The 13,855-nt window shown below is 38.8% G+C and overlaps 1 protein-coding gene across 2 annotated transcripts in view; it reads left to right on the top strand.

The window, feature by feature from the left end:
- The window catches only part of GPC6 (glypican 6), a 1,126,333-nt gene that overhangs the window by 270,637 nt on the left and 841,841 nt on the right, over nt 1–13,855 (top strand). The gene's annotated exons all lie outside the window — the stretch shown is intronic.

The following is a 13,855-nucleotide window of genomic DNA, read 5'->3' as shown; positions in this document are numbered from 1 at the left end:
CTCTCTCTTTCTTTCTCTCTTCCCATTGCTCATTTTTTTGTTGTTTTTTTGTTTTTTTGTTTTTGGTGTGTGTGTGTTATATGAGTGAAGTCATATGGTATTTGTCTTTCTCTGGCTGACTTATTTCAGTTAGCATTATACTTTCCAGCTCCATTCCTGTTGTTGCAAATGGGCAAGATTTCATTTTTTTATGCCTGAATATCTATATATTAATATATAATTATAATATATGTAGTATATATAATATATATAGTATAAATATATATATATATATAGTGTGTGTGTGTGTATATATATATATATATATATCACTTCTGTATCCAGTCATCAGTCATTGGATGGACACCTGGGCTGCTTCCATATCTTGGCTATTGTAAATAATGCTGCTATAAATATAGGGGTTCAGGCAACACTTCAAATCCGTATATTTTTTCCTTTGGGTGAATAACCAGTAGTGTGATTCCTGGATCATAGGGTAGTTCTGTTTTAACTATTCTGAGGAACCTCCATCCTGTTTTCCAGAGTGGCTGCACCAGTTTGCATTACCATCAATAGTGCAAGAGGGTTCCTTTTTTCTCCACATCCTAGCCAACACCTGTTGTTTTGTATGTTGTTGATTTTAGCCATTCTGACAGGTGTGAGGTGACATTGCATTGTAATTTTGATTTGCATTTCCCTGATGATAAGTGATGATGAGCATCTTTTCATATATCTGTTGGCCATCTGGATGTCTTTGGAGAAATTGGACCTCAGGGCTTTATCTGTATAGTGTGGAGGTCCCATGAAGCAATCTCTCCATTATCTTTTGCATTTAACATACCAGAATTTTAAAATTTAATTGTGTTTATTAATGGATATAATGTAAATATGTGTTTACATATATTTCAGATTTTATATTTGAGAACTACTTTGATTAGGACTTGAAATTTCAGGAAATTGAAGGAAATTTTTTAGCCGAATACAACTCACTCTGAAAATTTCACCTATAATGCATCTTGTTGAAAGCTGTTAAGAATTTATTGAGTCTATTTTGTGAGTCCTAAACTGGAATGATACTGCATTTCCTTTTTAAGAGAGATAAAACATCTAAGAATTCGATCCAGGGAGAGATTTTATTTTTCTTCCTTCCTTCCTTCCTTCCTTCCTTCCTTCCTTCCTTCCTTCCTTCCTTCCTTCCTTCCTTCCTTCCTTTCTTATTAATTTATTTTTGAGGGAGAGAGCATGAGCAGGGGAGAGGTGGGGGTGGGGGGGGCGTGGAGGGAGAATCCCAAGCAGGCTCTGCACTGTCAGCACAGAGCCTGATGTGGGGCTGGAACTCATGAACTGTGAGATCATGACCTGAGTGGAAACCCAGAGTTGGATGCTTAACCAACTGAGCGACCCAGGCATCCCAAGATTTTATTTTTAAGGAGAAAATATATCTACTAAATAGACTTGTCTTGATGCCAATAGATCGGCATTAGTAAAGCTACTCAATGAGCTAATTCCACTTACTTAAATGAGGACAGTCCTTGGATTTTCTTGCAGCACGCTATTTTGGACCCATTAATGTTTCAGAACTTCCTTATGTTGGCAGGTGCCTGTGTATGCCAGTGGACTACACGGCAGGCTGATTAACTATTGCTTTTACAGTTGTCACTTCTGCTTTGAACTGTCTACCACACCTGCCTTATTTCTGCAGGAGGGGGCCCCGTGGGCCTCCGCGGCTCCTAATCCAGCAGGGCCAACCTTGAAAAATGTTAATAGATAGTGACAAACACTGAGATAATACATGGCAGTGTGGTTATATGGGGTGATCGGTGGCACAGCGGTATTTGATATGCTCCTCATTTAGTTCTCTAGTGGAGTTGGGCTCACTGCCCAGTTACATGTTAAAAAGAATAATGACATACATGAGGATGTGTTTTCAGGCAGCTGTTAATGGTAGGCTAACTCCAAAAGTTGGGAAGAAGACAGGAAGTACAGTTTATTTTATCACCTGTCAGCTTTTTGGTAGACACTCTCTTTTTCATATTTTCATTTCTTAATCTGGACTAGATGCCCATAGAATGACTAGGTTTTGTTTAAGTTGTCTTTACCCTTACCATTCCTTTTAAAATTAGTCTCAATTATCTCCTACTGCCCTGTGTATTTTTTTTTTTTTACTTTATATTTCAGGAAAAGGTTGTGAAATATGTTTAAATGGACCAGAATAATTACTGAGTATTTTTGGTGGAAGACTAGGCTGTGTCCAGGCATGTGCTTCTGGGTTGTCTGATTCTGTGGGATCTCTGCTCCTATCATCATCTTTGTGCTGCGGTACAACTCTGTATATTTAAGGTAGTTGGAACAATGTGAATCACTCTTGTCCAGAGACACAGAAATTAATTTTGTCCCATGGAAATACAATTGATTTTTAACTTTCAGTCCTATCCCTACCCATCTTCCTGAAAAAAGCCAGTTTTATTTTTCTTGGTAATTCATTTCAGCATAATTTTATGCTAATATATGTGTGGTTCCTAGAATTCATTTTGAACCACTAAAATCTTACTGGGTCTCTAATTAGTTAATTACTTAAATGCGATCCTTGACAGATGTTTATTTTATATTTGTAGGAATTATGAATATACCCTCTTTTAAAAGCTGTTCTTTATTTATTTTGAGAAAGAGAGAAAGTGCAGGTCAGGGAGGGGCAGAGAGAGAGGGAGAGAGAGAATCCCAAGCAGACTCTGCACTGTCAGCATAGAGCCTGATGCGGGACTCTAACCCACGAACTGTGACATTGTGACCGGAGCCGAAGTCAGACACTTAACCGACTGAGCCACCCAGGTGCCCCTAACACTATTCTTTTTGTGGTGGAGATTTTGGGTATGCGTTTCATTGCCTGTTTATCGTGCACTGGTTGTGCCAGTAACTGGTGAGAATCTAGCTTTTTGAAAGACCATGCTCCAGGGAAATGAGTGCTAAGACATCGAAAGGAAATCTGTGGATGTAGGAGGTGTGGGTGATACCAGTTCTTATCTAGCCCTTCCCTGTGTTCTACAAGTAGGCTGAAATATGGAGGCATTTGTTGGCTATCAAATTTGAACTTAGCATCTCTGAGCCAAGTCTCTGCTTTGCCATGTGAAGATGTAGAAGCAATATGTGGCAGTCTAAAATGGGAGGAGCTCATCTTTCACATCTCAGTTGCTACTTGGGAGAACATTCCGGTGGTTTCTTTTAATATCAGGGATGAAGGAAGTGAAAGGAACAAGGGGTTTGACGTTGAGAAATTTATGTATCTGGTGTCTCTCTGACTTTGGATCAAAAAGGAAAAGAAATGATATATATATAATACATATACATATGTATAAGATAATACATGTATATATAATACATATACATAATGTATATATATATACACGTGTGTGTATATATATGTGTGTGTGTGTGTGTGTGTATATATATATATATATATATATATATATATATATATATACACACACGTATATATGTATATATAATAATCATTGTGCACCAATAACCAGGCACTTTCCTATAGGCCATTCTATTTCACCTTCTCTACAAGGCTGGGATTGTGGGTATTTTGTCAGGCCTGATTTCATGTGTCACACAGCTACTAAGTTGAAGTTCAAGAGTTCACACTCATTCCTCCGTGCTTTCAAAGACCAAAAAGTTTTAATGCTGATTTGTGAAAACTTTTCTATTTCTTTGGTATTTTTCCCCTGCTCTTTTTTGTTTCTTAAAAGAATAAACTTCTAAACACTTTTTACCTTGTCTCCTTTTTAATGGTTTTCCTCAAAATCCCTGTGGGGTTTTATGTGTCCCAGCAGACTAGGTACACAGCAGGACTGGGCAGGGGAGGGAGCGATGCAGATGAGTTTGAATCTGGAATAAGCCTGAGGCAAACCCGGGCGAGACAGTGTGGGAACCCAAGAGCATTACAGAGGCCCTTCTGTGAGACTTGGGCGTAGAGAGAGAGAAGTCACAGATGAGAGAGTGCTCCTGTGAGTGCAAACCAGTTTCATTCGAATTCTAGGTTCATAGCACAGGAGCTCTGTAGACTTGAACCTCATGTTCTTCATCCAGTAGAAATTAAAGATAAAAATACCCAAGGCTTTCAGGCAAGGAGGGCCTAAAATAACTAGCAACAACACTAACGGGTAGCTTCGACTTACCCTGCCTAGGTCCCAGAAACTTCATCCGCCCCTTTAACCACAAATCACCTAAAATAGGCATGCAATCGAAGAAAAACATAGTGTGCTTGCTAAGTGAAGGTGGTTTCCAGAAGGAGTGGGCATTGGCGGTAAGTTGCATCACCTCTACATACGTGTAAATTGCTGTCATTAAACCTACCTTGGACTGTAGCTTAATGATTAAATCAGAGAAGCTTACAGATGTGAAGCATACTATTTTATTGTTATTATTGTACTATTATTTATTGTATTATTCCCCCAGTCCTGGTGTCAACCTTTCCTCAGGACATAGCCTCGGACAAGTTTACATTGGTCTATCCCTTAATATGGAGAACAACATTCATGCTTACATGTTCATACACAGCATTTAGTTAAGCCCCTTAAGTCATCCACATATTATTCTTAGCCTTTGAGACAGTCGAAGCACTGAGACTTCTTTTACACCCAAAGGGTATGTGAGAGAAGGAGGAGCCATCGTGCTTGAAGCTGGAAAATAAAATGAGCCCCACCACACGTGGACTTCCATAAAATGGGGGTGGAGCTGTGCCATTCAACTCTTCAAGCACCAAAGCCCCGCCCATGTCTGCAATTCTCTCCTGCAGTTTGAAGTGACAGGGTACCTTTACTCAAGTCAGTACTATATGTGAATGTCCCTCCCCGTGTGCTGGTGGGATTGTAGTTACAATCGTTCTGCAGGAGGCAGTAATTCTGCAGAAACCTTCTTCAGGGGAACCAGGAATGTGCAATTAAAAGTCATTTTTTGTCCTAAATGGCCTAGATCCTTCTTAATAGTAAAATCCGTATCTGGTTGTTAGCTCAAACTGGAACTGTAGACTCCTGACAGGATTGGTTTAGGGACAAATCCTATGGAAGCTTCAAGTCTGGCTAGATTCCACCACTCCTTGTACATACAATGTCTCTCTCTTATGGCAGAGCAGTCATGGAAAGCAAAATTAATTTGGAGGGAGAAGAAAGGAGAATTTATTGTGAGTCCCAGGAGGACACGTGCTTCCAAACTTGTAAATTACAGCCATTTGCACAGTGAGGTGATGAAACAAATCCTTGCCATTCCATTTGCTCTCCACAGCGCATTGGGCAAAGTGTCAGGAACATGCCCCCCAAGAGGTAGCTAAAGATTCTTCTCAGAAAATGTGCTATCAAAAACCAATTGTCTAAGAGTGTGGGTTTGGAAAAGAAAACGAGCCTGAGTGTTAGCAAAATAGAAAAGCTTCTAGGAGTGTGTCTGGGAAAACTGTCAGATGTTCTTCTAATAGGTTTGTACAGGTTCACTCACCTCTGACTCACTGTCTTATTTCTGGGAATTTCTCCAGAAATTTGGGAGTATTATGCAGTATAAAGGCTTGGACTCTCCTGAGCACTTTAAAGGGGAAACTGAGCTAATTCTCAGCCTGTTCTGGAGGTATTCTTTTTCTCCACCTACCTCAGAGCACTAACAGAAGTGTGCCTGGGACCTTGGTTGCACTTGAGGTTAATCAATGGGATTTTCAAACTACAGTACAAGGCTGATCTTCTGTGGAAAATTTCACAGTGGTTAATTATTTGAAAGCGCCAGAGGGACCCCCTTGTAACAGTAGGCACCCAATGCATGACCGGATAAATGAGGTGAATGTATGGGTGTTGTGAATCAATGAGTGGATAATCAGCTGATGGTTTCAGCTCAACGGCTCTCACTCCACTCACATTTATGTATTTCCTATAAGTATGTTTAGATAGCGACTGTATCTCCTTGTAGGGTCCTAGAGTTAAAAAGGTTATTAACTCATTTTCAGGGCAGATATCCCTTCTGAAACCACATTCTCACCATGGCAGTTGGTAGGTACTTACCAAGGAAGCAAGATATCCTGACGCGAGTGATATCCCCCACAAAATGAAGACTTATCTAGCATCCTGCTCAACTGTAAATGTTCTCACTGATTCTTTGATAGCTGAGAACAAAACAAAGCAAAAACTCCACTTACCACGAGGTGAATCTAGAATCTAGCTCCATTTTACTCTACACTTAAAATATCATTGTACAATGCAAATAGGCTCTGAATTTTCTCGAAGTATGACTTAAGTAAATCAAGAAAAAATTGTATTTGTTTCATTTGAAGATTTTTACCGAGAGTTGGTAAATTTTTTTTCAGAAAATCTCATCACCGGGAGCAGTATCGTTTGTGACACTGATGTGGCTGGCAGTCCCACACACTTCTCTTAGCCTGTGTGTATAGCTGTTGTGTTCATGGTGATAGTATATATTGGCCAAATAACCGACTACTTGTTTTGCCCCCAATTTAGCCATTGTGCAAGCATTTACGTATTATTAACATGCATATCATTCATGGTGGTATACTTTTAATATGTCTCTTTTATATTACAGTTGGGGTATTATATTCTTTAAAAAAAATGTGTATGGGTAGTTAGACCACCAGGAGATTTCTTTAAAGCAATGTAATTGGGGTTTCAAATTCATTATTTTAATATTTGAATTCAAACTGATATGAGGAACACTACGGACTTTGTATGACAGAGTTCCTGGGACTCTCACCAGCTTTGCTGCCTTCTGGATATGTCATGATTCAGCAATCTTTCTCTTAAAGTAGTTGTTTCTGGTAAACCTGACATGCTCCTTGTGTTCTACTTAGTGTAAAGGCTATTACTTGCATTATTGTATCAGTTCATTTTTATTTCATTTATTGGCTGGATCAGAATATAGAGAGCATCATTATGGGCCGGGAACTAAGAGGCAGTGGGGGTGCAGTTGATGAACAGATCTCAGTCCTGGCCCTCAATTAGACTGTGCTGCTGTGAGGGACGTGGATGGATAGACTGGTCATTGCAGTGCAGTGACACGTGTGTGCAAGGGCCATGTGCATAGCTAATGGGACAGCAGCCGGTGGAGTGGCACCTGACCTAGACTTGAGCATCTGGGAAGGCTCTAGAGAAGTGGTGTTTGAGCTGAGACCGAAGGATGAGAAGGGAGATGGAGGGGACCGGTAGAGGGGCGGAGGAGAAGCTCTCCTAGCTTTCCATGTAGAGACAATAGCATCGCCAAGGTCAAGAGTATAATTGAGCCTGATAAGCTGTGCTGCCAATAGTTCTGCTTGGCACAGGTCTTAAGAAGGAGAGTGGCAAGAGATAAATGGAAATACAGACTTCTCCATGAATGTCTTTAGTTCAAACACATTGGGATGAACATCATAATGAATACACAGACCGGAAGTAATACAGTTGTGGATCAGGTAGAGTAACCTCAACTAAGTTGATCAGTGCAAGTTTATTGGAAGAGAAGTGATTTCAGTTCAAGGGATATTTCAAGGATTAAGAATGTGAACCCCAAATACCAATTGATTGTGCAGGGAACCATGCGGAAGTCCTGAAGAAAACTCAGTAAATCACATCATATATTTTAAATTGGGCTAAGTTGGACCGTTAGCTTCTTTGTATTCTATTAATTGTCTACACGTATCTTTATGTAGATGTTTTCTTCTCTTAATGCATTGAATACGGCAAGTCTAACCACAGAGTTAGACCACTCCTTTTGGATTAAACCATGGCTGAGCTTTAATCACAGAATTTTTGAATGATATTGCTTGCCTATACTGTTGTTACCTGAACACTGACGTTTTAAAGCCCCAGATTGGAAAGGTGAACAGGCACAGGCTGAAGTGAACTTTCTGAAACAACATCTGCATCCCCAAAATGGAGTGGCATCACCCTCTAGCCTTTTCATCAAACACTAGGGCCTGGCTTGTGAGACTTTTCCATTAATGTTTATTCTGAAAGAGCTGCTCTGATAAATCAATTATTTCCTTGGGTTAAATGATATTGACTTAATCACTTATTTTAGACATAGGGATTTGAAGTGCCAGGTAAAAGCAAAGTTACATATGATTCTCATCTGCATTATAGGTTGGTTATAAGTGACCATTGATTCTGTCTACTTTGAAGCAGTCTAAGAAATATATCTCGAGAGATTATGAAGAAAAAAAAAACACTGATCATTCTAGTGTCCCCTAATTATTGGGTTTTATTCCTATTGGGATTTAAGTTTTATTTATTTGTTAAATTATTTTTAATGTTTGTTTATTTTGAGAGAGAGAGAGAGAAAGAGAGAGAGAGAGAGAGAGAGAAAAGCCTGAGTGGGGGAGGGGCAGAGAGTGAGGAAGACACAGAATCCGAAGCAGGCCCTAGGCTCTGAGCTGTCTGCACAGAGGCCTGCGCGGGTCTTGGACTCATGAGCCATGAGGTCATGACCTGAGCTGAAGTTGGACGCTTAACCAACTGAACCACCCAGGTGCCCTGAGATTTGAGTTTTAAAAAGAGGCATTCTTTTAAAACATTATGTTCTATGTCAAAACATTTTTAAATCATCTTTATGCAGCATGTTCTTTAAAATTCAATGTGGCCTTTCATTGCTCTTTTGAATGCGTTGGGATATGTGCTTTAATTTCAGGAGAGTTTTTCTTCTACTCTCTTCTGAGGTTCTGTACTCCTTTTGGTTTAAAACCATGGCTGAGCTTTAATCACAGAATTTTTGAATGATATGGCTTGCCTATGCTGTTGTCACCTGAACACTGACATTTTAAAGCCCCAGGTTGGAAAGGATGCTAGAATTTATTATAGCATTTGAAGTATTCTCATTTAAAAATCTGGGTCCCCATATGCAAATTTTAGAAAGAGACCTCTTGCCCTTTATTAATTGCAAATGTGATGCCAGCGGGGAAAGGACCATGTCCTTGCTGTGGACCTCCCATCACTCATCAGTGAAATAGAGACTGAATGATATTTACCTATGGGCATCTATCTTAAATGATTAGTGGGAATTAGAGTAATTATTATAAATTAATGGCTCTATGAGTTGTAAAAGGTTAGATATTATAGAGTTTCATTGTCATAGAGGCAGACAATTAAGGAAATATACACTTCTAGACTGTACCATAGATCTTGAAACATTTCTAGCCACTTTACCTTTTATTACTTTACTCTGTATGATATGATCAGTGTTGCAATCATGGTTTTACAGATGCCTACTAAAATTGAAGTATTTTATGAGGAATAAAAATAATTTTTCATAAAGGCTTACATGTAGTTCAATTTGATTAGGTTCTTAATCACTCTCACCTGGCCTCGGCCCCTTTACTGAATTGTTCTGCCCTAGTTTACAGTCACTGGACTTTGAACAGTAAATTCTAAATTTGCAGGTGAGCTGTCATATAATTTAGTAAGAATGCTGATCTGCTGTTATCAGGGTCAAAAACCAGTACTTTGTAAATTGGTTTATTGTGTATTGCTGCAGGATCACTGAATTCAATTGTAAGAATGGCTAAGTTTGAGTTAAGCAAAGAGGGTTGTGGGATTACAACTGCAATAAACTTGAAATTGATCATCATCTGTGGTTGAACTTATGGGAGGCAGTTGGTTTGATTTATGCATTTGAGTCAAAGAAAGAAAAGATGTAAGTCAGCATCTCTGGTCAGCTGACTTGCACAGGGTCACTGAGACCCTGTGAATTACTGTTTGCCTGGATTTGGCAACCAGGTTGAAGCAGCTTAACTCTAGATCTGACCAAGCCTGCCCATAAAGATGCCATTCAGGCTGTAGAATTGTAGACACCTTTGAGCAGTTGAATATGAATTTTTAGAAATTTCTAAGACAAAGGGCAAAGGAATTGTGAGCAGTCACAAAGGTTGCTGCATAGTTATGAATGTTACTTTAATCCCCCTGTTCCAGGTTAGTAATTAGACTCTTATGGGTTCCAGGACAGCATGTTTATGAAACACAAGTGGAAAAGAAGCCTGTGTAAAAATTTTTAGGAAGCATGGTAAAGATTAGACATCTCTAAGAATTCTTCCAGGTAAGACATCATAATATTATTGAAGAATAAAGCGTGCATAAAGTCAGTCCAACATATATGAAGGAGTGTTGGTTATTTAGGGTTTCACAAGCATGCATTAGGAAGTGGTCTCTTTGTCCTTTCTGTCACCTCTTAGGTACAATATCAAACTTTGACTTCCAAACGTTTGCCCACAAATGGCTGTAAGAAATACCATTGTTCATCACAACATAATGCCTACATAATATACACAACGGTGGCAAAACTCTCACAAGAAACAGCTGTGCTTATTAATTCATATGATGAGCTCGGAAAGACTCTATAAAACTGAAACATGAATGCTTTGTGAACACCTGCCAAATGATTTTAGGTCCTCCAGTTTGAAAGATACTTGCGCCAAAAAAGAAGCAGGTGAATCCTTTACTTGGCTATCCCTGCTCGTCATTGAAACTTGGCTACATGGGCAATACTACTCTTGCCTAGAAATCAAGTAGGTAAGCTACAATCAGAGGGCTCCTGTAATTACTGCTGTTCCTGTAAAAGCCATCAGAGTCTGGCAGGTGTGTAGATGGTGAGGATTCTCTGCTTTTCTGGAAGGTGGACGTTAGCACATAGGTGCACCTTCCCATGCTGGATTCTGGGTTTCTTGTCCAGTAGCAACACGCATAACCTGCTCTTTGGGTGCTGCTGAGTGGTGATTAAAGAAGGGAATGGAAGAATGAATGATTGAAGAGGGCCAAAAGAGTCAGATGCATCCAATTCAGTGTTATACAGAACCTCCCATATGCAAAGAGCTATGCTAAGGCAATGAACACTTCAAAGGTAAATAAGACGGGGCTCGTAATTACTGGTCATGGGTGTAATAACAGTGGGTATGAGCAGGTGGCGATGATACATGTAATGAAACTTAGGTCTTTCATAACAGTAGCATAGGGCAACAGCTTCCCTCTCGAATCTCTCCCTGATTCCTGGAGTAGTGGCAACAGTGTGTGACTGAAAATTGCAAAACAGGGTCGACCACCTTGGGTCATCATGCTGGGTGATAACTTTGCTTGTGACGAGTGGGACTTTTCCTGTAAGCACACAGTTTAGCAATGGTCCACACTGTCTGCCATTCTTAAAATAACTACTCTGTCGCATGCCTCCTCAGCTCTCTCAGGGCAATTCTTTACTGTACTTGTGGCAGTCAGAAATGACTGTGAAGAGCACATTTTCCTTTGAGGCAAATAGACCCCTAGACCTAAATGTAGGTTGTGGAAATGGCAGATTCTTGGGGGGCTAGGGGCTTTTTAATTGAATTTGGGAACCCAGCTAATTGAAAGAAGAAGCCAATTAACAACATCCAGTACCTTTAGCTTCAGGTAGTGATGCACTAGCCGTGACACGTTCTAGCTTACAAGAACTGATTATTACGGTTTTCAAGACTTTTGTGAACCTGTTGTTAAGCACAGGCATGATTAAAATTTAAATTGTACAATTTACAATTAAATAAATTACATTGGAAAAGTAAGGTAATAAATACTCAAAACTCATCACCTTCTAATTATTTCATTATTAGTTGTGCTCTTGGGGGCTTTTGTAGCTGTATGGAGGAAATGTTATGTGATGGTGTGCTGCTCCACAGCTCTTCTTTCTTTTTTTTAATTAAGTTTTAATTTTATTCCAGTATATTTAACACACAGTGTTATATTGGTTTCAGGTGTACAATATAGTGATTCAACAATTCTATACATTACTCAGTGCTCATCAGGATAAATGTACTCTTTAATCCCCATTACCTCTTTCATCCATTCCCCTCCCTGGCATCCCCCTCTGGTAACCATAAGTTTGTTCTATACAGTTAAAAGTCTGTGTTTTGGTTAGTCTCTCTCTCTCTCCCCCTTTCCCTTTTTTCATTTGCTTTGTTTCTTAAATTCCACATATGAGTGAAGTCATATGGTATTTGTCTTTCTGTGACTGACTTATTTTGCTTAGCACTATACCTTCTAGCTCCATCCATGTCATTGCAAATGACAGGATTTCATTCCTTTTCATGGCTGAATAGTACTCCATTGTATATATATGCCACTTCTTTATCCATTTATCAATTGGTGGACACTTGGGCTACTTCCATAATTTGGCTGTTGTAAATAATGCTGCTACAAACATAGTGGCACATGGATCCCTTTGAATTATTGTTTATGTATTCTTCAAGTAAATACCCGGTAGTGTGATTGCTGGCTTATAGGGTAGTTCTATTTTTAACTTTTGGAGGAACCTCCATACTCTGGTCCAGAGTGGTCGTGCCAGTTTGCATTCCTGCCAGCTGCGTATGAGGGTTCCTTTTTCTCCACATTCTAGCCAATACCTGTTGTTTCTTGTGTTACTGATTTTAGTCATTCTGACAGATGTGAGGTAATATCTTGTAGATTTGATTTGTGTTTCCCTGATGACTAGTTATGTTGAGCATCTTTTCGTGTGTCTGTTGGCCATCTATATATGTTGGAGAAATGTCTGTTCATGTCTTCTGTCCATTTTTTAATGGGATTATTTGTTCTTTGGGTGTTGAGTTGTATAAGCTCTTTATGTATTTTGGATACTAATCCTTTTTTGGATATGTCATTTACAAATATATTCTTCCATTCAGTAGGTTGCCTTTTAGTTTTGTAGATTGTTTCCTTCGCTGTGCAGAAGCTTTTTTATTTCAATGTAGTCCCAGTAGTTTATTTATGCTTTTTATTTTTCCTGCCTCAGGGGACCTATCTAGAATCAAGTTGCTATGGCCGATGTCACAGAAGTTACTGCCTATGCTACATTCTAGGATTTTTATGCTTTCGTGTCTCACATTTAGATCTTTAATCCATTTTGACTTTATTTTTATGTATGGTGTAAGAAAGTGGTCCAGTTTTATTCTTTTATTACCTGTAGCTGTCCAGTTTTCCCAACACCATTTGTTGAAGTACAAATGTCTTGTTCTCATTATATATTCTTTCTTCCTTTGATGAAAATTAATTCACCATATAATTGTGGGTTCATTTCTGGGTTTTCTATTCTGTTTCATCAATGTACATGTTTATTTTTATGCCAGTACCATACTGTTTTGATTATTATAGCTTTGTAATATAACTTGAAGTCTGGAATTGTTTTATCTCCAGCTTTGTTTTTCTTTTTCAAGATTGCTTTGGCTGTTCAGGGTCTGTAGTGGTTCTCCACAATTTTTGTTTGTTTGTTTGTCTACTTCTTTGAGAAATGCTGTTGTTATTTTGATAGGGATTGCATTAAAAGTGTAGATTGCTTTGGGTAGTATACACGTTTTAACAATATTCTTCCAACTGTAAGCATGGAATGTCTTTCTGTTTATTTGCATTGTCTTAATTTTCTTTCATCAATATTTTATTTTCAGAGTACAGGTCTTTTACCTTTTTGGTTAAGTTTATTCCTAGATGATTTGTTGTTTTTGATGCAATTGTAAATGAGATTGTTTTCTTAATTTCACTTTCTGCTGCTTCATTAGTGTATAGGAATGCAACAGATTTCTGTATATTGATTTTGTGTCTTGTGACTTTACTAAATTCATTGACCAGTTCTAGAATTTTTTTGGTGAAGTCTTTAAGATTTTCCATGTAGCATATCATGTCGTGTGCAAATGATGAAAGTTTTACCTCTTTCTTGCCAGTTTGGATGACTCTTACTTCTTTTTGTTGTCTAATTGCTGTGGCTTGGACTTCCAATACTTTGTGGAATAAAAGTGGTGAGAGTGGACATCCTTGTCTTGTTCCTGACCTTAGGAGAAAACCTCTCAGTTTGTCATCATTTTTAGCAGGATGTCAGCTGTGGGTTTTTCATATAAGGCCTTTATTATGTT

Source organism: Neofelis nebulosa, chromosome 1 (genome assembly GCF_028018385.1).
Source record: "Neofelis nebulosa isolate mNeoNeb1 chromosome 1, mNeoNeb1.pri, whole genome shotgun sequence".
NCBI lineage: Eukaryota > Metazoa > Chordata > Mammalia > Carnivora > Felidae > Neofelis > Neofelis nebulosa.
The sequence above is the reverse complement of the archived record's forward strand: the minus strand, read 5'-3'. Positions and strand labels throughout refer to the sequence as shown.